This window comes from Lissotriton helveticus, chromosome 5_1 (genome assembly GCF_964261635.1).
Source record: "Lissotriton helveticus chromosome 5_1, aLisHel1.1, whole genome shotgun sequence".
NCBI lineage: Eukaryota > Metazoa > Chordata > Amphibia > Caudata > Salamandridae > Lissotriton > Lissotriton helveticus.
In genome coordinates, this window is record NC_136065.1 from 1,833,587,934 (window position 1) to 1,833,615,570 (window position 27,637).

A 27,637-nucleotide genomic window follows, 5' to 3' on the forward strand; every position below is an offset into this window, starting at 1 on the left:
TGAAGGTGCCCCCTCATAGATTCACAGCGATCGTAACAATCATAAACACTATTTGCACAGGCAATTCGTAGGGTATGATCAGAATCTTGGGTCCCCTCACAGAGCACAGCCCCCACCCCAGTGGAACTGTTCGGCAAATATGACACCGTCCGTGGACCAGGTACAAAGCATAGCCGTCTCAGGAGAAGACCCCACCTCCGCCTTACCGCATCTCATGACCAGCTTCAGTAGGGCCACTACTCCTGCTCGTCCAGATGGCTATCCGCTTCTGCCTCAGTGCGCTGCTCCGTGGCGTCCCTGCAACGCTCCTTCGCCCAGTTTTTCAGGGCCTGTTGCAGGGCCCGAGGGTCCGTAAATAAGTGGGAGTGGCCTTGTCTGTTAACCCTCAGTTTGGCTGGGTAAAGCATTGCATAATCCAGCCCGTGTTCTCTGAGTTGTTTCTTATAAGGAGCAAAGTGCTTACGAGCCTCCTGCACCCTGGTGGTGAAATCTGGGTATAATGATATTTCTGAGCCCTCGTATTGCAGCGACTCCTTCTCTCGGGCTAGTCGCAGCGCAGTATCCCTGTCCCTGTAGTTGAGCTGTTTTGCGATTACAGGACGAGGCGGCGCACCCAGGCGCGGACGCGGGCCCAGCGAGCGGTGCGCTCTCTTGACGATGAATACCTGGGAGAAAGATTCATCCCCCAGCAGAGTGACCAGCAGCTTCTCAACAAAGCATTCCATATTGCCCGTCTGCGTTGTCTAAGGAAGGCCCGTTATCCTGAGGTTACTCCGACGTGAACGTGCCTCCAAGTCTTCGGTTTTGTCCAGCAGCGCTTGCATCATTTTTTCCACCTTCTTATGGTCCGTGCCAAGTTCCATCTGTGACTCTTCCACCTCCGTGAGCCGCCTCTCAGACATGTCCAGCCGCTCTGCATGCTTATCTATCCTCTCCGCCATTCTATCCATCCTGTAAGTCAGGGCATCCATTTTGGAGCCTAAGGCAGTCATACTGGTCTGTAAGCCTTTCTCCATAGCTAGCAGGATCGTCTTTATATCCGTAGTGTCAGCAGCTTCACCGTCTGGATGCATGGCTTCCGCCTCTGCGTCTGCAGCGTCCTGTGACTTAGTCCGCCGCTGACCAAAGGAGAGCTTAGACTGAGTCTTATCACCCTTACCCATCTCGGGGGGAATTCCTAATCGGGCTCCACTACAAGTACTGGTCCGGACGCTGCAGTTCTCCTGGTCGCCAATGCGTAGGTCGTTCGGGTCCTCAGGCCGTTCACTTTTCTTGGCCCTGGAGTTTGCGCAGGCCACGCCGCGTTCTGCCACCTTCCAGCTGTTACAGTTCGTAGCAGGTAACCGTGGGTCCGACCAAGAGCCCCACCAAGAGCCACGATCTCACCACACCCGGCAATCGTGACAGCACACTATTCCCGCCCTCAGGTTCTTGGTCGTACATGGACGTTCCTAACTACACACAGCAGTGGTCGCAACCCACCAAGGTGCGCAGGGGGGGCACATCAGCCGGGGTCCGGCCAGGCGCACCGGTCGCAAAGCTGTTCCTCCCGTCTCCTCCTGCAACTGCCGCAGACGCTTCCCTTATAGATCCCTGTGCCCAGAGCAGCGTACAGTCTCAAGGGCTTCCGCCGCAACGCCACAATTTGGTCCCACCACCTGCTGGCCCAGCAGCGTCACCGCAGCACTGGCGTTAGATGCACTATGTCGGCCTCCTCGCCTCTAGCCCGCAGCCCAATGTCCAGTCCCAGCTTCCAGATGCAGATGGCACTGTTCGCGCCTATTGGGCATAAGATGAGGCAGCCTGCAGCCCACATGATCTCCCGCCGTCCAATGGTCGACGAATGCGCCTGGGGTCACCTGCAGGGACAATGCAGCACCACTACCGCTGGGGAACCCATACTCACAGTCTTTCCTCAGGGTACTCCTTACTGAAATCGACCTCTAGGCTCAAGCTCTAGGCCCCATCCAGTATAGTCAAGCGGCCCCTCTCACCGCGGTTCTGGCCCGCATATGTCTGCTCCACCTCACAATGGCCGCCGTCGCCCCGCGCTCCTCTCTTGCCAGGGAAACGGGCGATTATAGCGCCATGGGGCAGCGCCCAGAAGTCCAGCCAGTATGCTGGGACGCACCACGATAGGGCTAGTCTCCGGTTCGGCCCCCACACGGCCGCCAGCCCGCTTGCTGTAACCGGCTACTCAACCCGCTCCGCTCCCGGGTGGGCGGGGCCAGTCTGCCGCACGTACCAGCACGCCAGTCGGCCTCTTGTTGTATGCTGGGCCGCGGCTTGCGGCCCAGCTCGGCTGGTCCGTGCCGCGCACACTTTCAGGGCGATCGCAGGATGCAGCGACTCCGGGAGAGCCGTCACGGGCGCCTTTTCACTTCACCAGCGTGAGGGGTAGATTGCCAGCTGTCGTGCCGTCAGTTGGTGTAGGATTATGAAGGATAATTGTGAACCACCGAGCGGAGCTCAAGGCTTACCCGGCCATCTTAGTTGCCGTCAAGCTCCGCCCCCCCCGGATTCTATCACAGTTAGCAGTTTAACCCAGCAGCTCTCTTTATAAGATCTTTTTTTTCCTTACTAACGTTTTGTAAATTCTCATTTACTTTTGAAGTTTAAGGAACAGTTCAACATTATACTTAACCCTGAGTCTTCTTTCCCATTGTCTAATGCTCACTTTAGCTTTACGACATTCTTCGTCAAATCAGTCCTTCTCATTTCTTTGTGGACGGCCTTTCTTCCCACACCCTGGTTTGCAATCTTTAATATTTACTCTGACATTCTACTAATTTGCTAATAGAATTTTCAAACCAGGTGATGTCATATATTGGCGGTATGTTCTCCACCGGGAGCATCTACTGGACTCCTAATCATTTTTCGATACTTTCCTCCGATAAACGGGTTGTGAGGCGCCTTGTGTAATTTACCTGAACCTGTAGCACAGTGTCTCTACATTTTTCCTCTAACCTTCCTTCCGCACTTACCACTTCAAAGTGCTTGACTAGGTCAAAATTCCAGGCATATAAAAACACATAATCTATTGGGGAGGGTTGGTGGCCTTGCTTAAAAGTATGCTTTGCTGGTCTATCTGTGACCATTCTTCCATTCACACAGACCAAACCCATGGAACCCAGCAGTTGACCGAGGACCAAGTCTTTTGCCGACATAGCATAGCATGGCATCATTTATTTTGTGTGAGGCCAGCAGTTCCTTGCACCATGAGTCGATCCTATAAGGGTTTAACTTGTGGTTGATATCCGCCAACACAAACAAAACATCATTCTGATGCTTGTTGGCTACGGATGACCAATACTCTTTTAGTTTTTCCATTTCAGCCTTATAATCATGATCATCTCCCCTCTGGATGTATACATTTAAAATGATTAAACCTTCATATCAAGAATTGGGATTCAATAACTGCACTCTGCATCTGCAACCTTCCTAGCAATCTTACTTGAGACCAACATCAATTGTCCTCCTGAGGGTCTACCCAAGCGTTTCTTCTCGCAGATTTCATGTGGTGGAAAAACCCCTCGGTTTCTAGGGTTCCGTCGCACAGCCAGGTCTCCTGCAAACCTCTTTAAAACTTTCCTGGTTCGCTATGCTATTATAACCATTAACATTCCAGGATAGTATGGCCAGGCGGTGCGACGACCCAAAGTCCTAGTCTATCTCACATAGGGACCCGTCTTCCTCATAAGCTGGAGAGGCTAGGGCTTTATATCTATTACCGGCTAGTAAACCTTCATCAACTCTCTCTATTTCCCTGAGTCTTATTGTGATTTCGAGGTCCTCTTTTTTATCCCAGCAGGCCTCGATCATCTTAACCTGTCTTTGGTCCATCCCTACATGGTTTATAAGGAATGGATTCTCATACTTATTATTATATTCTTGCAGTTTACCCTTTTTACTAGCCTAATCCCTTCTTAAATAACTCGTGTTCTGCTTTTATTATTGCTGTCTTAACTAGCCCAGAATACAGTAGAACCTTGGTTACTTCCATTCCCTTACTATTTACAACAAAGCCTACCTCTTTAAGATCCTCGGTGCCAATATTCCATAGGCTTACGCATTTAGATAGGTAAAAAAGCAATTGTGAACGATTTAATGGATTAAGTTTCCTCACTCTTTTTCCTCCTTTACCCTGACCAACCGCCTCCAAGCATACCCACAGGTCCTATCTACCTTTTAACTCCAATTCTTGGGAGCCCCCCATACGGTCATAGTCCCTTCTGCCTTGAAGATCTAATTCCATATCATCCTCCATAAAGGCTCTGTTGTTACTAATGCCTTCTTGCATTCTCACCGCCCCCTTCTTTTATTAGCAACCTCTTATTTTCCTTTTTCCTTTATCCCCCCGGCTTTCTTTAAACTAGTTTCCCTCCTCCTTAAAATTCCTGTACCTTTTTCCCTCCCTTCACCACTTTCTGACTTCAAGTTTTTATTCTCTTTCTTAAGACATTATTCTTTATTAGGGCTGGCCTCACGTTCTTTCTAACACTCTTTTGCACTTCTTCAATTACTTCCTTCCCTATCTCTTGCTGTGGTGAGGTTTTACCCTTTCTAGATTTATGCTTCCCCCTCCTTGGGTGAGGGATGCACTGCTTGAAACTCCTCCTTTCCCCCCCGTTTTTTTTATAATTATAGGGATCTGTGAAATTAAGACACTGGGCTCTTCGTTCTGCGATGGAGCCTCAGTCGGCTCACCTTCCTGTCGGGTCCTCACCTCCTCTTCGAGGTCCCCGCCGACTGGTCTAACTAAGGAGGGCATAAGATCTTTAATGTGTTTCAATTCCCCAATCATGATCTTAAACTGGTCCCTTTGAGATTTTAAGACTTCTTTATTAATTACAGATACATCGAGTAACCCTTGCAAGGTCTTTTGCAGAATTAACATTGCATCCAACATTGAGGCACTAGAGGTTCCGGTTACTTCCAAATTAAAAAGAGAGGGTCCCGAGAAATCCTTAGCTTTGGGCTGGGAAGATTCTAGACCCTCCTTCTCAACCAGGTTGCCACTCAGTCCCTTGTCATACAGTCCCTTGTCGACCATTTCCTGCTCCTCATCCTCTTCCTCAAACTCTTGAATGTTCGAGGAGGATAAAAGAGTCTTGGTGATGAGGATAATCTTGGCTCCAGAAATAAACCAGATATACTGAGACTAGTCTGATTAGAAGAGACTAGCTCCGGAATGCCAAGGTTGCCATAGTCGCTGGAGCTACCTGAGTCTCACCCGTAGACGGTTCTGTGACTATCGGTCCCTTCCCTTTAAAGGGTTTCCCTACAACGTCTGTAATTGAACTGATTGATTTTGTCCCTGAATATACTCCTTTTAACCCCCTCTGCCTACCTTGCTGCGGGGTTATGTCCGGTGGGTGGGTTTCGCTCTGTGATGTTTTTTTGCGTCCAGAGGTAACGCCATGAATGCCTTTCTCATTCGGGATTATGCCCATATCCTCTTCTCCCAGATCGTTATAAACAAGTTTTTTAAGGGGTTTTTGTCCTTTCCGGGTTTTCGGTTTGCTAGGAGCCATCCCTTTTTGGGTCCTAACCCTTATTAAGGAGCCAACTCCCTTCTTTAAGAACTCAAAGCAGACTTATAAACAGTCCCTTTTTCTTAAAGGGTTCTTTCAATGCTGTAGTCCAAACCGCTGCGCCCATCTTAACCTGCACTTACCTCTGATTCACCGGTGGTATGCGTGCAACTCTGCTGCAATCCTGCTCCCCCCTCAGTCCACAACCAGGCACGGCTCGACATCCTGTGCAGCTCTGGGAGCCAACAACCATTTTTTCCCTTGGCATATGGACGTCACATAGCGGATGCGCTTTCCTTTTGCGCCTTTTCCCTGCGCTCTGAGGCACCAACACACAGCGATTCACTCCCTTGTCCTCGTCCGTGGACCCAGCCGTGGCCGCCACAGCTATCACTGAAACACCGCTGAGACCGTTGAGGCACGTGGTCACGTGGTGCAGCACGTTGCATGCAGATCTGATCTAATCCGAGCAAGCCGGGCGTATCGCAGTGCAGGGAGCAGAGTGCAGAGTTGCGTACCGTAGTAACCGTGTAACCTGCCACTTACTAAAGAGAGACAAATTAAATGCCATGGGGTCCACAAGAGACCATTTTAGCCTTCTCCCTTGATCTACGTTGGTGGTCTTGTAGTATATTTTGTGTGCCTTAACCCTATTAATGTAAAGTGTATCACCAAACATACTGCTGGATTGTATTCACTGTAGAAAGTAGTCATTCACATAAGTGTATGCTTTAATATGTTCATTGCAGTGATACAAACTGTAGTTCACATTTACACTTTTGCATTTCGACTTATACTGCTTCTACTAAAATTTCATTCTTATATACTCATGCATTCATTTATTAATGTCTAGCATTTATCTTATAAACGAGGGTGCATACATGATCATGATGGAGCGAGGTGGCAAACGCAAAATTTTGTGTACCCCTCGCAAAGTTGATGTCCCATAATGTAATAAGTACTGATTGCATGTTTTTCGAAATTAACCAACCATAGAGTAAAGTACACACACTATTTTTTATTTACACATGGGGAGAACTAACTTTGCTTACATGTTGCAAATAAACTCAGCTAGTATGTATTGTCATTGTGTTGTGAATTAATGCACAGCTTGGAAAATAATTAAAACGCAATTTAAATGTGCTTATTGTATTCGTTTATGTGGCGGAGAGGTCGAAATGTAAGTATAAAACGCATTTATGTGGCCTATTTGCTAGGTAATAACTAACTGGGAAACATTAGTCAGGTGGGAGGCAAACAGAATGGGTTTAAATTCAATAACTAATGTAAATCTGTGTTTGTTTTCACGATAGTTCCAAAAGTGGCCTCTGAGGCCTGTGCAAAAATGGACGCTTGGGTAAACTGTGAGCAAGAGCTGAACTGCGCAGGCGCGCCAAAACCTGCAAGTCAGAGTGAACTGCCTGTGCTCGAGGAGGTTCAAGGCTGATGTGGCCCGGAACCTAGGATGGGTGCCAAGCAGGGGCGATGTCGTGCTCAGAGCCTGGGAAGATGTATGGATGTTGCCACTCAAGGAAATGCCTAGGCCAAAGACTGTCCTAAAACAAAGCCCCTTTCTTTTTTCGCTGACACGTCGTGAAATTAATGCTGTAATAGTGAGATGATGCTCACCCACCCCGAAATTGTCCAATGAAAAACTGAATAAGAGATGTTAGATACTTTTTAGATAGATTAAGTTAGGGAATTAAGGTATAAAAAACCCTGGATTTGTCTAGTTGGGGTCGCTTTTTCCATTTCCATCGGAGATGCTGCCCTATTGCTGACCGATTCCTGGATGTAAGATACTTATGATTTTACTTGTTTGCTTTGCAGGATTTGAGGATAAGATGAGGGTACTAGTTAGGGTTGTTAGGAGAGAATGCCTTTGGAACTATCTGTTCTTTGCTAATTTTAACTGTCTTCTGAAATAAAGCGATTTCTTTCTTGAGCTCAAATAAAATGATCATTTTGAAATAAAGTTTAAGATTTTACTGAAATAAAAGACTTACTAATGCATAAATGTCAGACATGATAAAGTTTGTTTTGAATAAAAATTGGATAAATGAAGAAGTAAAAGCTGGTCTTTGATTCTTCCTACGCCTAATTTTCATTCTAGCAGATCCATTGCCACTATGGTGGTGTGTCTGAATAATTTAGTCCATGGATAAATGTTAAATCTGCAGGTGTAAATAATGAATAGATAAATAGATCTAGACGCTCCACCAAAATGCAACAGCGTTTCTCCAGTGTGATTCACCAGATCCTTGAAGCCTAGTGTAGGTGAAAAGAGTAAATGTGCAGTGTTATGAGCTCTACTGGTGCATGATTTGTGTGTTTTAAGGTTTCGTGGAGATGGTGAGTATTGATTAGAAATGATTTCTGGAGCCGCGCTGGAGCAGTATAGCAGAGTAGTGGTTGCTAAGGAAATTAGCTAGGGTTATGGTAAAGTACTATATAGAGTTTGATGTACAGAATTATGACTAACATCTGTTGAGTTTGTATTACGTTACATGTAGTCCTGGAAAGGCTTCATAGAGTAGGGTGAAGCCAGTGCCTCCATCTGCAGGTGGAGGAAGTGTGGCAAGGTAGTCGCACAGTGAATTAGTCTGTTTCAAAAAATGAGTATCGCCGAATACTGCGGTGGTATCGTCGTATATCACTGTTTAGGGACTTTAGGTGTGAAAGGATAAATGTATAGTGAGGACAGTCTATGAAATTTCAGCCTTCAAGTATAGGGATCAGTCCGTGCTTCCCGGCTAAAACTTACTGCTGGGAGAGTGATAGGTCTTAACCCGGGCTTGTTTGAAGGGTAAAGAGAGTGGCGCCTCTCTTTTGCTAACAATAGAGGAATTCTGTGGTGGGTTAGTGGACGCGCTGCCTACTGGTAACACGGAGTTCATGTATATATGAATAGGGTTTTCCGTATGAACGTGTGTAAATGATATTGCAATACGCGTTCAAGCGAAACTCTGGGACTGACACTATTGTATGTGCTTTCCTAGAGAAGTGAGATCGTTATTGCCTGATAGAAGGGTAAAGCCAGCAGTGTTGCTTTATCGGCGAGTCTAAAAATTCTGAGGCGATAAGCGTCGTCTACTCTGGTTACAGAATACTTGTGCGATTGAAAATTCTATCACTTTATTAGCGAAACAGATTAGTGGATTTGTTCTGTGTAAAGTTACTAACTGATTTTGTAAAATATCTTGTAAATACGGCTTCTTGAAAAAACCCTGTAAAGGAGGGGTCAGTCGGCTCTGCAGAAGCCGGAGCGCTGGTGACGTCAAAAGTGTCGCGCTGGGATTGGTCCGCGTGACCAAGGCAGAGTAGGAGTTGATTGGTTCACCACAGAAAACAGCAGAAGCTATTGGTTATGCACTATAGTGACGTATCGTGTTCTTACTGGTGCATTAGTGCGAACCGCGCTGGGATAGGTTGGTGTTACGGAATCAACAACAGAATAGTACGCGATCTTTTGAAAGCAGGAAAGTTTACCGAAAATGTCATACTCTGCAAATCCATTGCAGAGATTGACAAAAGCAGATATCAGAGATCCTATTGTACTGACCAAAACAGAGATGGAAGCATTCGAATAGCTTAAAACTAAATTGTGTGAAGCACCAGCTTTGGGAATGCCTGATTATGAAAAAGAATTTGAACTGTACTACAGTGAGCGAGAGGGATGTGCTCTGTCAGTATTAATTCAGAGGCATGGAAGAATGAGAAAACCAATTGCGTATTTCTCAGCTGTTTTGGACCCTGTTGCAAAGGCTTTGCCAGGTTGTCTGAAAGCAGTAGCAGCAACCAGTGTAAGTCTGGAGCAAAGTGAAGGAATTGTGATGGGATTTCCTATGAGAGACTATGTACCTCATTCAGTGGAGATTCTCCTCACAAGAGCAAAGACACAGTATATGACAAACAGCAGAATGACACGTTATGAGAAAATAATTTTGGGAGCTGAGAATGTGACAATTGTAAGATGTGTGAATGTCAACCCATCATCACTGTTACCTGATACGGTTGAAGCAGAAGTGAAAGGTGAGCTTGATCACAAGTGTTTGGATGTTCTGGAATATTGCACAAAGCCTCGTCCAGACATTAAAGATGAACCTTTGCTTGAATCAGATTGATTGACGTGATACAGCTGCCTGAAAAATTGGCTGTGGTAAAATGTTCAGCCCACAAGAAAGGTGATGATTATATCACCAGAGGAAACAGTTATGCTGATGCAATTGCAAAGCATTGTGCTAAAAATCAAATTTCAATTAATCGGGAGAAAACTGAAGAACATGTTCCAAGTCCTTTAATGCTAACCACTGTGGTAGAAACTTGGCAGGAAGTGAAGCAGATGCAGGAAGAGGCAGGGACAGAGGAAAAAGATATTTGGTTAAAATCAGGTTGCAGACAAAGAGAGGAAGATGAAATTTGGGTTTACAAAGATGAAAGACCAGTAATGCCTGATAGCATGATTTCAGATATGGCCCGAATGTACCATGGTCAAGAACATATATGCAGAGACGCCATGATCCGTCTCTTTAGGCAGACTTGGTATAATACAAAATTCAGAATGATTGCTGAAAGTTTGTGTCAAAGATGCTTGGTCTGCCAGCAATTTAATCCAAACAGAAAAACTGTTGTAAGCTTGGGAACCATAGGACGGGAGAGTGGCCCATTCACAAGAGTTCAGATGGATTTTATTGAATTACCTCCATGTAACAGACTTAGATATGTTCTTGTGATAATCTGTTTGTTCTCTCGATGGGTAGAAGCTTTCCCCACGAGGAGAAATGATAGAATAACTGTTGCTAAACTGTTCTTGCGTGAGATAATACCACGTTTCGGGTTCCTGGTCACGATTGAATCGGACAGAGGCCCGCATTTCCAAAATGATTTACTGCAGATGATTTGTGAAGCTCTGGACATTCACCAGAGACTACATTGTGCATATAGACCTGAGGCTTCTGGAGTAGTTTAACAGGTAAATGGAACGATTAAAAACAGAATTGCAAAAATGTGTTTGGCAACAGGAATGAAGTGGCCTGATGCCTTGCCACTTGTGTTAATGACATTAAGAAGCATACCTGACAGAAAAACTGGATTAAGCCCTCACGAAATCTTGATGGGTAGAGTGATGAGGCAGGCTTTCGTACCAGTTAATAGGTTGCTAGCTATAAATGATGACATCATACTGGATTACTGCAAAAGCCTATCTGATGTGGTAACTTCTGTGCTCCACCAGGTGGGAACTGAATCAAATTCCAAAGAGAAAACTCCAGCTCATGATCTAGTCCCTGGGGACTGGGTAAGAGTGAAAGTTCATCGAAGAAGGAATTGTTTGGTACCAAGGTGGCAAAGACCACGCCAGGTGATCTTGATCAGCAATACTGCAGTTAAATGTGCTGGATTGAAGAGGTGGGTTCATGCTAGTCACACCATCCGTGTGCCTGAACTTGAGTACCCATACGACGGTGAAAGTACAACTGACTCTGATTCTGAAGCTGAACCAGAAAAGGATCCAGATACTGAAGATCGACAAGAACGTCGACATCTGGAAGTATCAGAAGCCAGTTCTGTGTCTGAAGGTGAAGGTGAAAGGGAGATTATTGAAATACCAGATTCAGAAGATCAACTTGAAGATCGAGAATTGGTAAAGGCAAGCACCAGTAAAGAAGGCAAAAGAAAGTGCAGAGAAAGCTGTAGAAAAAGAGAAAGCTGAAACCAAACTGAAAACTCTGGAAGTAAGAACGGAAATCCTGAAACTGGGGACGAGGAAGTAACTCACGATAAGGGTGAGATTCCAAGTACCAGTTATGAAAGAATTCCTGACAGAGTGACAGTAGAGAAAACTAAGACTGATGAAGACAAAGACATTGTGAAAATCATAATAAATAATACAGTAGAAGATACCGAAAGTGAAACTGATGACAGTGCAGATGAGACTCTATTAAGAAAAAGCACAAGAAAAAGAGCTTGGAGAGTGGAGTATAACACTGTAGAACCAAAGACTAAGAAAGTCTGCAAAGGAGACAATTGGCCTAAAGGAGCAGGAGGATTGAAATTCAAAATAGTAAATACAACGAAGGAACAAGAAGAGCAAGTGAATGAAATTTCCAGTCAGAAAGAGATACTGGGCAAGAAAATAGAGACAATTCAAAGGCCAAAAAGAGTAAGACGTCCAAATCAGAGGTACAAGTCACCTGAGTGGACCTACATTGTCCTTCCACCTATTGTTGAAGTCAATAGTAGTCAAGAAAACCTGTACGACCCAAAGCCAATTGGGAAAAGTGAGAAAAGAAGTCAAATAAGAAATGAGAATTTAGGTGCTCAAAGTATATGATATTTAAAGTAAAAAGTCCAGAAGTCCTGTGAGACGGTTTTTTGTAAATATAGAAGAGGTCGGAGTTGACACAAGGTCGAAGAAAAATTTGTGAGAAAAAAAACGAATCATAACCATATTTAGAATAGAAACTGACACAAGGTCGAAGAAATGTTGTTAGGGTGTTGTGAGAGTTGAGAGATTATAGGTGACATAAGGTCGAAGAAACAGTGTTAGAGGAAAAATGGCAATGAACAATCACAAGACAAAATGTTCTATTTTTAGAAAATGGTGCAGGTGTTGCTCAATATGCATGGGGTTATTGACTATATTATGGGTAATTTTAGCTATTGTGATTCCTTTCCAAACTCATTTAACAAAATTAAAACCGAATGTGAGTGCCAATAAGCCAAATGAGAAAGAAAATGTACATGAGACATATGTGTATAATCCTGAGTTGCATCAAGATAGGTCAATTAGTGATTTCACCAAGAATAGTTTTCCAAAATTATTGCTTGAATACATTAAAACTATGAATGTTGATGACTGTTATGTCTGTGTAAAGTTGCCAGCATCAGTGTCAGAAGGGGTGACCTATCACCACCTTCCTGTTACTTATGGAGTTACTTGTAGTGTAATCTCGAGTTTGTTTTATAAGACTGGGAAATTGGAGTACCAATATTCCAATGTGGATGAAATATTTGCAAAGTTGAAGATCGATGCCAAACTAAACAAAAGGTGACATGCAGAAGTGATGGGAGAATATTTTATAGAAGTAGATGAATTAACACACGAGTATGCATTTAATAATAATCTGACTTGTAAAATGAGAATTGAAGAGAAGACATTTTTAAATATGGTTGAGGAAAGGAGAATGGCTTACAAAAGAAAAGAAAAGATGAAACATGCAAAATCAAAATATTATACATTCGATGATGAGAATATTGAAGATAAGAATGTGAACGTGGCATTAAATATAGATGCACCAATGTTGGGAAAAATTTGTATCAGAAGAGATAATTCAATGTATGACAATTATTTTGTGGGTGCAAGTCAATGTGAAGACACTTATAGAATTTTAGAAGGTTGGTGATTCAAAGGGGGAAATGATCCTGTTTTCCCTGGAATTTATTTCATATGTGGGAATAAAGCTTATTATAGACTGCCTGACCACTGGTATGGGACATGTTATGTAGGTTTGGTCTTTCCTAAAGATTTTCATGTAGATAGAGGTACTAATGGAAAGCATGAAATAGGTAAAGTTCTAAGTAGAAAAAGAAGAGAGACTGTGTTAGAAATAATAGGCAATGTATTTGGAGCACTGATACCAGCAGTGGGAATTTCGTTCAATGCAAATAGGATCAGAAAATTGTCCACAATTGTTGATAAATTGTCAACAGATACAGCAGGAGGATTCCTAATGGTAGATACTGAAATGGTTGCTATGAGAGCTATGGTTATGCAAAATCGACTTGCCCTTGATATAATTTTAGCAAAAGAGGGAGGAGTCTGTGGAATTTTGAAAGTTCAACATTGTTGTACTTATCTTCCAGACAAAAGTCAGAAAATTGAAAAGTATATTATAAATATTACAGATTTGCATAAAGAAATTGAACCACTGGAGGTTGAAGGTGTCCTTGAAAGGCTGGGTAAAAATTTCTCAGCAATTAAACGTTGGTTTCAAGAAATAGGTAGTTCAATTATAGGTAAGATACTAATTCCAATAACAGTTATAGTGATAGTGATCTTCTTTATAAGGTTATGTTGTATATACAAAGGAAGAAGAGATTTCAGAAACTTGATGAAGAAAAGAAATGAAGAAAGATTGGCAAGGATAAGAGAAAAGAATGAGATAGAAATGGAAGAAATTAAAGATAAGGTTTTCAAGCATTCGAGAGAAAAAGAGACTAAATTATAGATGATACTAATAAAAAGAAGTTAAAACATGTTCTGTTAAGTTTTCCAACATTTTGAGGGTTATTTGGTGATAAAATCACCAGATGAGGGAATTGATGGAGCGAGGTGGCAAACGCAAAATTTTGTGTACCCCTCGCAAAGTTAATGTCCCATAATGTAATAAGTACTGATTGCATGTTTTTCGAAATTAACCAACCATAGAGTAAAGTACACACACTATTTTTTATTTACACATGGGGAGAACTAACTTTGCTTGCATGTTGCAAATAAACTCAGCTAGTATGTATTGTCATTGTGTTGTGAATTAATGCACAGCTTGGAAAATAATTAAAACGCAACTTAAATGTGCTTATTGTATTCGTCTATGTAGTGGAGAGGTCGAAATGTAAGTATAAAACACATTTATGTGGCTTATTTGCTAGGTAACAACTAACTGGGAAACATTAGTCAGGTGGGAGGCAAACAGAATGGGTTTAAATTCAATAACTAATGTAAATCTGTGTTTGTTTTCACGATAGTTCCAAAAGTGGCCTCTGAGGCCTGTGCAAAAATGGACGCTTGGTTAAACTGTGAGCAAGAGCTGAACTGCGCAGGCGCGCCAAAACCTGCAAGTCAGAGTGAACTGCCTGTGCTCGAGGAGGTTCAAGGCTGATGTGGCCCGGAACCTAGGATGGGTGCCAAGCAGGGATGATGTCATGCTCAGAGCCTGGGAAGATGTATGGATGTTGCCACTCAAGGAAATGCCTAGGCCAAAGACTGTCCTAAAACAAAGCCCCTTTCTTTTTTCGCTGACACGTCGTGAAATTAATGCTGTAATGGTGAGATGATGCTCACCCACCCCAAAATTGTCCCATGAAAACCTGAATAAGAGATGTTAGATACTTTTTAGATAGATTAAGTTAGGGAGTTAAGGTATAAAAACCCCTGGATTTGTCTAGTTGGGGTCGCTTTTTCATTTCCATCGGAGATGCTGTCCGATTGCTGACCGAATCCTGGATGTAAGATACTTAGGATTTTACTTGTTTGCTTTGCAGGATTTGAGGATAAGATGAGGGTACTAGATAGGGATGTTAGGAGAGTATGACTTTGGAACTATCTGTTCTTTGCTAATTTTAACTGTCTTCTGAAATAAAGCGATTTCTTTCTTGAGCTCAAATAAAATTATCATTTTGCAATAAAGTTTAAGATTTTACTGAAATTAAAGACTTACTAATGCATAAATGTCAGACATGATAAAGTTTGTTTTGAATAAAAATTAGATAAATGAAGAAGTAAAAGCTGGTCTTTGATTCTTCCTACGCCTAATTTTCATTCTAGCAGATCCATTGCCACTATGGTGGTGTGTCTGAATAATTTAGTCCATGGATAAATGTTAAATCTGCAGGTGTAAATAATGAATAGATAAATAGATCTAGACGCTCCACCAAAATGCAACAGCGTTTCTCCAGTGTGATTCACCAGAGCCTTGAAGCCTAGTGTAAGTGAAAAGAGTAAATGTGCAGCGTTATGGGCCCCACTGGTGCATGATTTGTGTATTTTAAGGTTTCGGGGAGATGGTGAGTATTGATTAGAAATGATTTCTGGAGCCGTGCTGGAGCAATATATATTCAAAGTGTACACTTACTGTCTTGCTAAGTCATCTTAACCAAAGCTCTTAAGCATTTGGTCTCTAATGTTTAACCTTTTTGCATGTGCTGCAATTTACTTTTGCAGGTGTGTTTACATGATCTCATAGTCAGTAATCAAGATTGTGTATTGGAGATAGTGAGGTCCGGTAGGAGAACTTTTGGCAAGAATGGGAGGTGCTAACTAACTGAGAGAAGACTCATATTCATGTCATATCAGGAGTAGGGAGACATCCAAAGTCTGCCTGATGTTCAAACCATAGGATGGGAAAATCGGGGGAATTTGCCAATTTCTACTGTGACAAGATTGAAAACTACTGGAGTCGATGACGTGGAATTCTTGATTGTTCTGTGGGCTTAATTGGTGTTCACACTGTTAGTCTTAGGACAGATTCTTTTGGACTTTGAGGGGTGCAGACCTCTTTGCTTGTATTCCTTTTGTGTGGCTTTATGCTATGTATTCCCTCAATTTGGAGTACTTCTAATGAAGTCTCCACTAGGCTGAGACATTCCTGCTACCCCAGATTTAACTAGGGTTCCGCAGTTTTCCTAACTTTAGTTTAAGACTAGTTAGTCGACTTTAGGTTTATTCAATGATAGGCAGGAGGATCAAGACCTATATATGGCCCTTCGAATCCTATTTCTTATCTTTTTTATTGCTGCAACTGAATTTCTTGTATGCTTTATGCTTATAAGACGTAATTTTATTCAACGCTTTGGCATACCCATGGTGATTTTGTCTATTTACAATATGTTTTTGAGATTTATATACATCAACTTGCCCTTAATTTGTAATAAAACTCATTTAACTTTACTTATTGATTTCTGGTCCTCAACGTGTAGTCAAATGAGCTACACTGTCAATTGAATTGTTGGAGTGATGTTCACTCCTCTTTACTCCTCAGGCAACTAACAAAGATTAATCACAGGCCCAGTGCTCTAGTAGATCGTTGCAGAATGAGGATTGTTAGTTACTGAAGTAATTGGAGTTAGAATGTCCTGTTCTTTTTTAGTTTTGCCCCGCCCCTAGAGTCTTTCTTTCGGTTTGGAGGATCAGCAGAGTTCCAGCGGTTCAGGAGAGAGTTGAAACAGCAGAGGAGTGAGTATTAATAGGGTCAAGCGCTGCAGTGACTTACGCTTAGCTTGCAGTGTTTTGGGGAGATTGCTTGGTGTTTTGCGGAGATGTTTTCAAAGTTGTGTGAGTGTGGTGTGGAGAAGTTGAAGTTGTTATTGGGTGCAATGTGGACTAAGATCCTGGGATGGTATTAAAAGATGTAGAAGACACTACATTGTAATTTTCTGCTACGTTTTGTGGTGCTTATGGTGAGATGTTTCATGAGAAATGTCAATGTCACAATTGAGATAGGGTTATTTTATTTTTGTGTGAATGTGAGGTGTAGTTGGTATAGTGAATCCAAGTGCACAGGGAGAAACTGTACCAACCCGTGTGATACCCCGCGGGTTGAGGTTTCATTCGAGTGTGAATTAGAATAGGTTAGAAGGTTGTGTTTTGGATTGAATCTTGTGTGATTGAATACTATCGATTCTTTAGTGGAGCAGACAAAGTTATTTGTTGAAATTGCTTTTGCGTGCTTAGTATTGAGAAGAGAGAATTTGGGAAATTGTAAAGGACGCTATACTGCTGTGAGATTGACGTCTTAGTGTGCCGAGCTGAAATTGGTCGGTTGGTGTGGTGCCGTGCTGGTATTGGTTGTGAACAACAGACGGGAATTATGGGTAAACAGTTATTTTCTGATCCGAAATTATATTCTTTCTGTGATTATTGACATTTGTTTTGCTGAAAATGAAATATTTTGAAGTTGTATGAGATGTATTTAGAAGAGAAGTGGCAATACCTGTTAAAGAGGGAGAAGAGGTACCATTTGAAGACACCCCAGGTCACTATATGGCAATAAATGTTGGGCTTCATGCATGCATTTGGCTTAACCAATGGCACAAGATCACAGAGAAAAAAGGTGCACTGGCGTTTCCACAATATGGTACGTTTAATTTGAGAATCATTGAAAATGTGATTAAGATACTATATAAGATGAAACCCCATCCCAGATCCGCACAGTTTGAAGCACTCATTGCTTGAGAGTGTGCGTCTCATGCCAAGGAAAAGTATCCGGAAGAGCCTGAAAGGCAGTGTGTATTTACGCTTGTGGTAGGTGGGATGCAGAACAGAAGAAATGAACAACTGATATGATAAAGTCAAATTATACCCTGCCTTAACCAAACGAAGTCAGTGAAAACAGGAGGTCTGAAGGCAAAAAGTTTGGGGCAAACCACGCCATGGATTCCAGGTCTAATAGGAGCGTTCAGTGAAAGGGAGCTTGTGGAGGAAACCTATATCTATCCCTGTGGTCTAAAATACGCAAAGAGTTTCCTGACCTTTTGTGGGTCACCCACGCCTCTGACATGCCATGTCAGAAGTGTAATAATTGGCATTATATCATCATCACTCCCATAGCATCAGTTAAACCCAGTGGGATGCACAAGTTCCAGGCATCATTCACAGTGTAGCAATAGGATCTCTCATGTGTCTGTTAATGCATATTCTTGTAGTGTAGAAGGAAAACAACAAGCCCCCCAACCCCACCAACTTCAACTACCTCAACTTGTTGAAGAGACATCCCTCCCCAGTCATTCCAAAACCTAGGAACATTTAACCAGGCCCATAAGCAAGGAACAGGGTTCTGTACGGGAACCATACCGGCAAAGTTCAGAGAGCTCAAGGCCAACAAGTGAGCGGTACAATGTAGAACAGTCTCTAGGAGTGGCACCACCTGGGGTAGGGCTCACAATAGGGCTAGAGGACTCAAAGCAGAAGTTCAGGGGGCTAGCAACGCTCGCTGCACCCCAGGGACAATGCCAGGACGTGGCTAGGGCCATGTCTCTGTTCTGAGGAATCAAGTGTCAAAAGAATAGGTACTCACGGTAGTGTTGCGAACCCACACAAACAGCAATCAGCATGCCGCCTCCCAAATACGCAGCACGATGTAGTCCCATCAGTTAGTAGAATCCAGTTGGTTAACCTTTGACTCAGACGTAATCATTGTCGAACTCGTTTCCCCGGGCTTCGACTTCCGAATCATTTTCAGGTGTAGATTTTTAGAGATGCTTGCAGCCAAATTTGATTGCTAATTTAGATCTGTAAAAAAGTGAGTCTTCCCTTGGATGACAACCATCAATTTGCCGGGTATAAAAGGGCGTTAGGCAGCCCCGTCTTGTTGAGCATTCTCATAGCAGGGAGGAAATTATGACGAGCGATCTGCACCGTCAGGGTGAAGTCTGGGTAGAATGAGAGCTTGTTTCCCAGGTATTGAATGTTTGGCTTCTCCTTGGAGACATGTTGTACAGCGTTCCGGTCCCTGTAATGAAGGAGGCACACCATGATGAGCAATACCAGGGGGCAGCCCAAAGCCAACAAACAATGTGGTAGCTTGACTGAATACAAGGAGGTCACCAAAGGGGAGCGCAGTGGGTCTTCCCTATAAAGTTAAATTTTTCCCATGGCGGTGGACTTCGGTAGGTCCTGGACACTGATGTTTCTTCTGGAGTGAGGCTCCAAATCCTCATTTTTCGCCTTGATGACATCCATATCTTTCTCCATACGTAGCTGCTGTTCGTTCTGGGTCGAGCCGTTGTCGTTGGCATCCAATATCCTCTGCTCACGATGGTTCAGGTGTTGATATCAGATTTTGAATGTAATAAAGTTGTATTGTATTGTATCTATGCTTGTATAGCGCTACTGCCACCCTACGGGTATCCTGGCGCTTCAGATATCAGAGCACTTGATCAGCTTGATGGTGAACAGAAAGATGGAGCGTGTGGATCAGAGTTTCGGAAATAGCCAAGTTTTCAGGCTTTTTCTGAATTCAATTAATGAAGCTCTCTATCTGATCCTTTGTGGCAGCTTATTCCATAGCTGTGCCCCTACCACGCTGAAGGCCCTCCCCCCCATCCGGGAGCGTTTAAACTTTGTAATTGCCAGCAAACCGGTACCCGAGGACCGGAGCTGTCTCTGAGGAAGGTACCAGGTAAATCTTTCCTGTAATGGAATTGGACCCATCTAATGTGAGGCTCTGAACACCTGGCAAAGTGACTTGAAAAGAACCCTTTCCCTGATTGGTAGCCAATGAAGCTCTCTCAGTGCGGAGGTGGAGGACGAGTGGCGTCGCAAACTCAGCACCAGTTTTGCCACTGCAGACTGGACTCTTTGCAGTCCTTGAAAGATATACTGGGGAGCTCCTAAATACAGGGAGTTGCAATAGGCCAGTCTGCTCAACACTGTGCTGCTCACTACCAAAGAGCGCAAATCTTTTGGTAGGATAGGAAGTATCCGGCGAAGCAGGCGTAACAAGCCAAAGCAGACACTAGCTGTCATAGTTGCCTGCGACTCCATCTGGAGGTTCTTGTCTATTAGGACCCCCAGATTTCGCACCGTATTGGCCGGAACCAGTGGATCCTCCTCCGGAGTAGGTCTGAACTCCAACGGAGAATATGTGGGCCTCCTTGCAGGAGAGCAGTATAGCACCTCGGTTTTTCCACCATTGAACTGCAAGGAGTTCCTCCGCAGCCAATCTGCGGTCTGTCGCATGCACTCTTGGAAGTGCTCCAAAGAAACTGCCTGTTCTCCTTCCAAGGAGAATGCCAGCTGCGTATCGTCCGCATAGTTGACCAAGTCAACCCCGAACGATTTGATGATAGGAAATAACGACTGCAGATACGCGTTAAAAAGAATAGGGCTGATAGCAGATCCCTGGGGCACCCCATGGGTAACCGATGACTTGCAGGAGGTAAATGGTGCCATGGAGACTGTCTGTTCTCTTCCTGTCAGATAGGACCGTAGCCATTGCAAGGCCCTTCCCCTAACCCCCATCCTTTCCAATCTCTCTAAGAGGATTGGGTGGCATACTGTGTCGAATGCGGCCAACATATCGAGAAGTACCAACACTGCACCATTCCCATTGTCGGCCCGCATTCGTAAGTTGTCCATCATAGTCGACAGGGCAGACTCCGTCCCATGCCCCAGCCGAAACCCAAACTGATCCTTATCCAACAGCTGATGTTCCTCCAGGAAGTCGGATAAGAATCTGCTTACAGCCTTTTCCAAGATTTTAATAGGAAATGAGAGCAGAGAGATTGGACGAAACTTGGCCGGGTTTGTGGGGTCCAAGGAAGATTTTTAATCAGTGGTGTCACCACCGCCTGCTTCTATTCCCCCGGGACGGTGCCTTCTTCCAGAGACTGGTAACATATCTGTCTAAGCCAAGGGAAAGTCGTATGGCCATAGGTTTTCCATATTTTCTGTGGCAAAGGGTCAGAAGGGGACCCTGAGGATAAAGTTATTATAACTAAGCAATAGAAAGAAAAGCTAGTTAATGCAATAGCTCAATTTTCAGGACGTTAGAGCGTTAAGTAGTTGTGCAGCTGGGTTTTTTTGGGCTGATTTTTCCATAATATGTGGACAGTGTTTCATTTATTTAATGTGGTTTAGAAGTCTAAGTTGTAAGGAATAAGTGTAGTACCTTAATGTATGCAGGGCCCTTACTCGCTGTTGGTTGCGCAGAGCTGCGTTTGTTAGATAGACGCAAGCTGCACCAAGCACTTGCGGCCTGAGGCTCTTAGTCTCGGAGGCCCGCACCAGCGCAGGCAGGGCCCCTCCCCCAGAGGAAGAACATGGTTCTTCCTGCGAAAGGGATTTCACTGTATTTGTTGTATGACCGAGCCTGATGATATCACACTTACGTGCCTCCATTTTGGATAGGGGAGTATAACATGGTGCAGTATGACTGTTGAGAGGAATAAAGTAAGACTTTTTCATTAGAAAATCGGTCAAGAGTTTTATGAATGCAGTGGTTAGGTAGAGTATTTGGCAATTAAAATTTTGGGTTTAAAAGATAAAACAAAAACAATGAGTGAGAAGGAGTTGGTGGGGCTCAGGTCCAGGAGGAGATTATTAAAAGAATAATAGAAAAAGAGCTGAGAACGTCTGTTAAGGAAGCTTTGGAGCACTTTTTTAAGTAGAAAGAGGAAAGGAAATGATTTGTTTGAAGTTGATAAGTAATTTTGGTCTTTGGATGAAGAGGACACAAGGGATGTGAGGCAGGAAGGTGGTAAGCGTAATATGAATAAAAGCATATATAAAAATAAATAAGATTTGAGTTTGTCAACTACCGAAAAAGGTAGGTGTCCTTGGTGGCACAAAACAGATTCAGGCTATACCAGATGATAACAGTTATTTTCCCAATATAGGTCAAGTACTGATAAGACAAATGCTGCTGAATTTGTGTTTGGAGCCTTTGGTGATGACTATTGGGACCAGGATACGGGTAAACAAGATGATTTTCAGAGTGAAAAGGGTGTGGTAAAGAACCCACAAGAAGAAATAGATGTTTAGTCTGGACAAATTACTTCCAAGAAGTGCTGATTGTTGGCTCTTGGGTCATGTTTCGAAATGTATTAGAATGTGGATTCATAAGCCACTGGAAACAGAAGCCAGGGCTGTTTTGTGGGCTAAATGTTTGCACCCGGTAATTCACAGCAGGGCATGTACCACTCCAGATCTGGATCCTGATTTAATTAGTTTACTAAATTAGGCAGAGATCCAAGGAAGGGACCAAAAAGGGCACTTAAGCAATGCCAGGATAGGCCTTTGGGTGTCATTGGTACTTTGGCAATGATTTTGGACCTGGCGGAGGAGGCAAAATCAAAGGGGTGTCTGTTGACATTGATTTGTTAAGAGGATGAAGTCAGAGAGCTGTCAGTTTCTTAGGAAACACGAATGCTGCTTTAACTACAAAAAGAAGGAAGGAAGTTCTAATGAGGATAAGTCCAAAATTGGGAGACTTTGCAAAGAAAAAGCCAAGTGATGATCTTGGTAAATATGTTTCTACCTTTACTGCTTTCGATAAAGCACAGTCTCCGCTTAAGAGAGTGTTTTGAGGAAGAGTTTTTGAGCAGGCTGGAAGGACGGGACGTTTCTCTGGCCTGTGTTACTTAAGGCCTCAATACCAACCTAAAAGAAGTGGAAGTTTTAGATGATTCTAGCCTGCCACTGGATTCTTTCCACAGGGAGGGAGATTTGGCAGATGTCGTCAGTCGAGAGCAAGAGCTGGGTAAGTATGAAGACTTATATTGGCTCTATCCAAGGAAAGTTAGGAGGTTTACTAAAACAAATCTGGTCAATTGGAGTTGGTTAACAAGAGTCCAGTGGATCTTAAAGGTAGTAGAATGACATATGATAGATTTAAGGGTGATTCCTGATCAGTCTTGGTAGCCAAAAGATGTGTTTTTAGCAGAAGATGTCCACAAATAGTATATTTGGAGGTTCCAGACATGTTGAAGAAGGGTGCCATAGGCCACGTGCCGAGGAGACTTTAACTTTTGTAAGTACAATATTTTAGTGAAAAAAACAACAAAGGCTGGCGACTGGCGATATATTTAAAAAATTTGAATTGGTTCCTTGCATTCAGACATTTCAAGATAGAGCGCATCCATCTTCTAAGAGGTATTTTACAGATGAACCATTGGTTAGTGAAACTGGATCTCAAGGATGCTAATTTCCTGATTCCAATGTCAAAAGCCAGTCACAGGTATTTGCAGTTCAGATGGTTAGGACCCCTTTACCAGCTTACTTCCCTTCCTTTTTGGCTAACTTCAACATCTTGGAGTTTTACGAAGGTACTGCACCCAGGAGCTGCATATCTCAAAGAGAGGGGATAAGAATGATCATGTACTTAGATGATTATTTGATTGTGTTGCTGGATCTAAAGGAGTTGAGACATTTAAGGCTGGTGATGGATCTTTAGGCTCTCTGGGTTTTTTCATCAACATGGAGAGGTCGGTTTTAAAACCTTGTCAGATGATAGAATTTTTAGAGTTTTAAGTAAATACAGTTAAAACGATTTTGAATTTACCAGAGAGGAAAGTTACAAAAATAAAGATATAAGGGATGTTTCGAAATACAGTTTTCTGACTTTAAGGATTTTAGCAAGGGTAGTAGATTTATTCTCTTCTTCAGTTCAGGTGGTTTTCCCAGTTCCCCTTCACTACCGATCTTTTCAGGGGTTGAACCTGGACAGTTTTAGGAAAGGTTTTTATGATATAGAGATTAGATTGTTCTGACAGTGGAGACAAAGGAAGAATTAAATTGATAGTTGTACAATTTGGATGTCTGGAATTTTGGGAGTATGTCCATATTTTGTTTTGGAGTCTGATGCATGCCTGTTTGGATAGCACGCGTGTTAAGGACATCTGAAGACAGTTGGCAGATGAGCTATGGAGGAGAAATTGAGTCACATAAATGGTTTGAAGATGAATGCAGGGTTGTTTGCATTACCAAGTTCATTAAAGATTCTATTATGTTTTGTTATAGATGGACAGTATGTCTGCAGTACGTTATTTAAACCGATTGGGTGGAAGCAAGTCAAAGAGATTGACAGACTTGGTCAGGGAGATTTGGAACTTCTCCAAATAACACAAAATAGGTTTGCAAGCGAAGTATTTTCTGGGTTTGAACAATGTGACGCCAGGTTGGAATTCTTAGTATTTAAGGGATCACAGTGATGGGAAGCTGAATGTTCAAGTTTTCCAAATAATTGTAGGAGATTTGGGGACCTTAAAATATAGATGTACTTAGAGACTAATGAATCAATTAGATCGGTAATTCCATTGGAGGCCGTATCCACAAGCAGAGGTGGTGGATGCATTTAATGAGGACTGACGTAGTCTTCGAGGTTATGCATTCCCGCCATTTGCGATGATTCAGAGAGTGTTGCTGATTGTTTTAGGTAGCTCAGCCTTGATTGCCAGGGCCATTAGAGTTGGCGATAGAAGAGACATTTTTAATCCAAAGTTCAGGAGGTGTGCTTTTGGATCCAGAAAAGGAGGATCATCCTTTAGTGAATACCAGAGTTTTGAGCCTTCTTGCGTGGACGATTTCAGAAGAGAACAGTTTGCAGGTCTTTCGGAGAAGGCTCAGGAGTTACTTGAGGAGTCTTTACACCAGATATCAAGCAAGTTGGTGACTTTGATGTGCCTGATATATTTTAGGAGGGTATCGGATGTTATGACTTTGGAGGTAAGTACGTTTTTTAACTCAGATAGGGTAGTGTTTCAGATTTTTCAGAGGTCAAAGACAATGTTTTTAACAATTTCTTATCCTCGATGAAGTTATGTGTGGGTAGATGTATGTGATAGTATGAAAATAGGACGTAAGAGTATAAGAGTGATGGGGGTAAATCTGTTATTGATATCTTATGTAAGGCCTTATAATCTTGTCAGTTCAGTGACTATTGCATGCTATGTCAGAATATGTATGGTTTAAACCGGTGGTGTTTTGGAAAGATTTGGGGCGTATTCTGTACAAGGAGCAAAGTTAAGCAGAGTATATTATTCAGGAGGTCAAATAAAAGAGATACTTAAGTGGCTGATTGGTCGAATGATGGTTTTTTGCAAGATTTTATTTTAAACCTGTAGAGCATATTTCTTTCACAGGTTTGAACTTGCCTAATGCTAGCCTTTGGCCTTTCCATGAAATGTAGATTCTCAAGATGTTGTGATGGGATCTTTCTCCTTTGGTCCAATGTGCTGGTGCAATCACAGAAGTGCCATGAAGGTAGAATCAGCACCAGACATTGGTGTCATTCTCCACAGCGCTCTCCAAATCGAACAGTCTTTACGTTGCACATAGCACTGGCAAGTTAGACATGGCCATTCTTTAGTTGGACTGGGAAGAGCAGTCAGGTGTCCGGGGGACCCTCTGCAGTTCACATATCTTCTCAACATTACCCGTGTTTCCTCTGCTCCATCTAGGTCACTCCTCATACTAGGCTTGATAGCTGAGTTCACCTCCAAGGGCAGACAGGCTCTTGTATGGCAAGGCAGGCCCCTGTATGGCAGGCAGGCTCATGTATGACAAAGCTCCCCTCCCAGCTTGTAGGGTCACTGTCAGACCCACTGCTTCTTCCAGCAAGACTTGCAGAAACCTGGTGGTTCCCACGCGCTTGTGGGAGATTGGCAATCAGCGCTGCAATACCTATGGCAGAGCTGGTCTTCTGCTCAGGCAATGGATTAGCTTGATCTGAAACAAAGTGGAAAGTTTGAGACCCACTTATATACAGTACTTTCAGACTGGGGATGTGAATCCACTCTCTGGGTTTAGAATCCAGTTTGACCTGGTTTCTTGTCATTGTTCATTTTTCCTCTGCCATGCAGGTAGGTTCGTTGTGCAAGATGATGGCTCCAAGAGGAAATACTCACATCATGAGCACAATAAGCATGAATCTCTGCACCTGGCTCTCTTCAGTCTTCCAGGATGGGTCACTCAACGAGATGGTTTGTTAGGTAGAGATCTTAAACCACTAGATAGATTATGCATCTTAAGCCAAATTTCAGCTAGAGATCATACATAATACATAAAATGTCAGTTCAATTTTTAGGTAGAGATATAAAACTATATAGGTTATAGAATTTGTAGCCGAGTTATTATGTAGAGATCATAAATATTGACATTAACCATAGAGTTTGAGTCAAGCTTTTAGGTAGAGCTAGAAAGCTCTACATTGGTTATAGCAGAGTAGTTTTAAATTATAGACAAAGTGGACAACTTTCATGGATCCCCGCCATCCAAGGGGCCTTTGGTGAAGTCATCAAGAAAATTAGAAGAAAATACATGTCTTTCTCTACCTACTTCACTGTTCTCAACCCCACATGCCTCTCTCTGCCTCATCCATCTTTCATTCTATCATCTTTCTCCCTACCTTGCTTACCCCTCTTTGTCGTTCAATAAAGAGGTGTGAGCAAACTTCTCTGACCACCTCTCCTTCTGTCTACTAGTTGCACCACTTTTTATGTGGCTTTCTTATCTTCACCTGCTCTCTCTCAGTGTACCTCAATCTCTAATCCCCTGCCTTTCTCTTTGCCACCCTTTTCATTTATCCTACTACCTCAGCAACCTATCCGTGCTTCATATCGCATCGCTCAGAAGACTGTTATGCCAGTTTTCGTAAAGCCTTCAAGACCTGGCTTTTCAATCAATAACTGTTTTCTTCTTGTGCCTACTGCTTGCTGCCATTTCTTAGCGCCGGGAAACCCTTTCGGGTAGCTGTCGCGCTTTATAAGCTGAATAAATAAATAAACATACCTTGTTCTTTTATGCCTCACTCCTTACTTCTCCTCTCCTACCTCCCCTGGATTTCTTTGTCTCTGTCTTTCTCTAGCTATCTCTATCTCTCGGTCACTGTGTATCTACAAAGGTCTCTAACTCTGCTCTCTCCACTTCCTCCCTATCTAGCTCACCTTTCTGTTAATATACCTCTCTCCACCCTACCTTTCTCTGTCTGTCACAACCTCATCTCTGATGAATACACACATGGCAAAAGAGAGAGGCATTCAATATGCATACCCTCCCTATATCACCACTCACAGGAAAGATGTTGTGGCAGTAATTGGAATGTTTTATTGGAACCTGCACGAATCCTAGAGATGTATCATGACATGCTTCATCATAGGCGATTCTCCACAACTCAGCAGGTAGATACCACCTTGGTGGATTCAACCTTTGCTGGTTGTTCTTACATAAATAGAGGCTGGATTATAGCAGGGATCCAGTTAAGCAGAAAAAATATCTTAAAGTATACCTAAGGGAATTTCTTTTATTGGTGGGTACCCCAGATGTGATTAAAAACCATGTATATCAGATATCAGATGCGCTGCAATGACTCGTCTATCTTACAACTAATGCCAACATGTTTCGGCCATTTTAATAGCCCATATGGTTCTCTGGCATTTGTAAGGGCTACTAGAATACCTGCCTACTTAACACTTGTGCCATGAACCTAACATGAGGTCTAATGCTCTCATATCTTTCATTTTCTTCCTCTGACAGCACATGCAGAAATATAATATATTATATACAGTACTTTCAGACTGGGGATGTGAATCCACTCTCTGGGTTTAGAATCCAGTTTGACCTGGTTTCTTGTCATTGTTCATTTTTCCTCTGCCATGCAGGTAGGTTCGTTGTGCAAGATGATGGCATTAAGAACAATTATAATAGGAATTAGTTAATACATACTCATAAAAAATTGAAAAGCACTCACCCCAAACATGTGTAAACTGTACAACTTCAGGTGCACTTGTTGCATGATCACAGATGGCTAGACAAACTCCAAATTTCAGTTTGCTAACACTGTGAGATCGTGAACAATGTGCAAAAGATCACTGCAAGAAAAACATTCCAC

General features: G+C 42.9%; 1 protein-coding gene across 1 annotated transcript in view; it reads left to right on the top strand.

Moving 5' to 3' along the window:
- The window catches only part of LOC144752812 (uncharacterized), a 762,950-nt gene that overhangs the window by 562,975 nt on the left and 172,338 nt on the right, over positions 1-27,637 (top strand). The gene's annotated exons all lie outside the window — the stretch shown is intronic.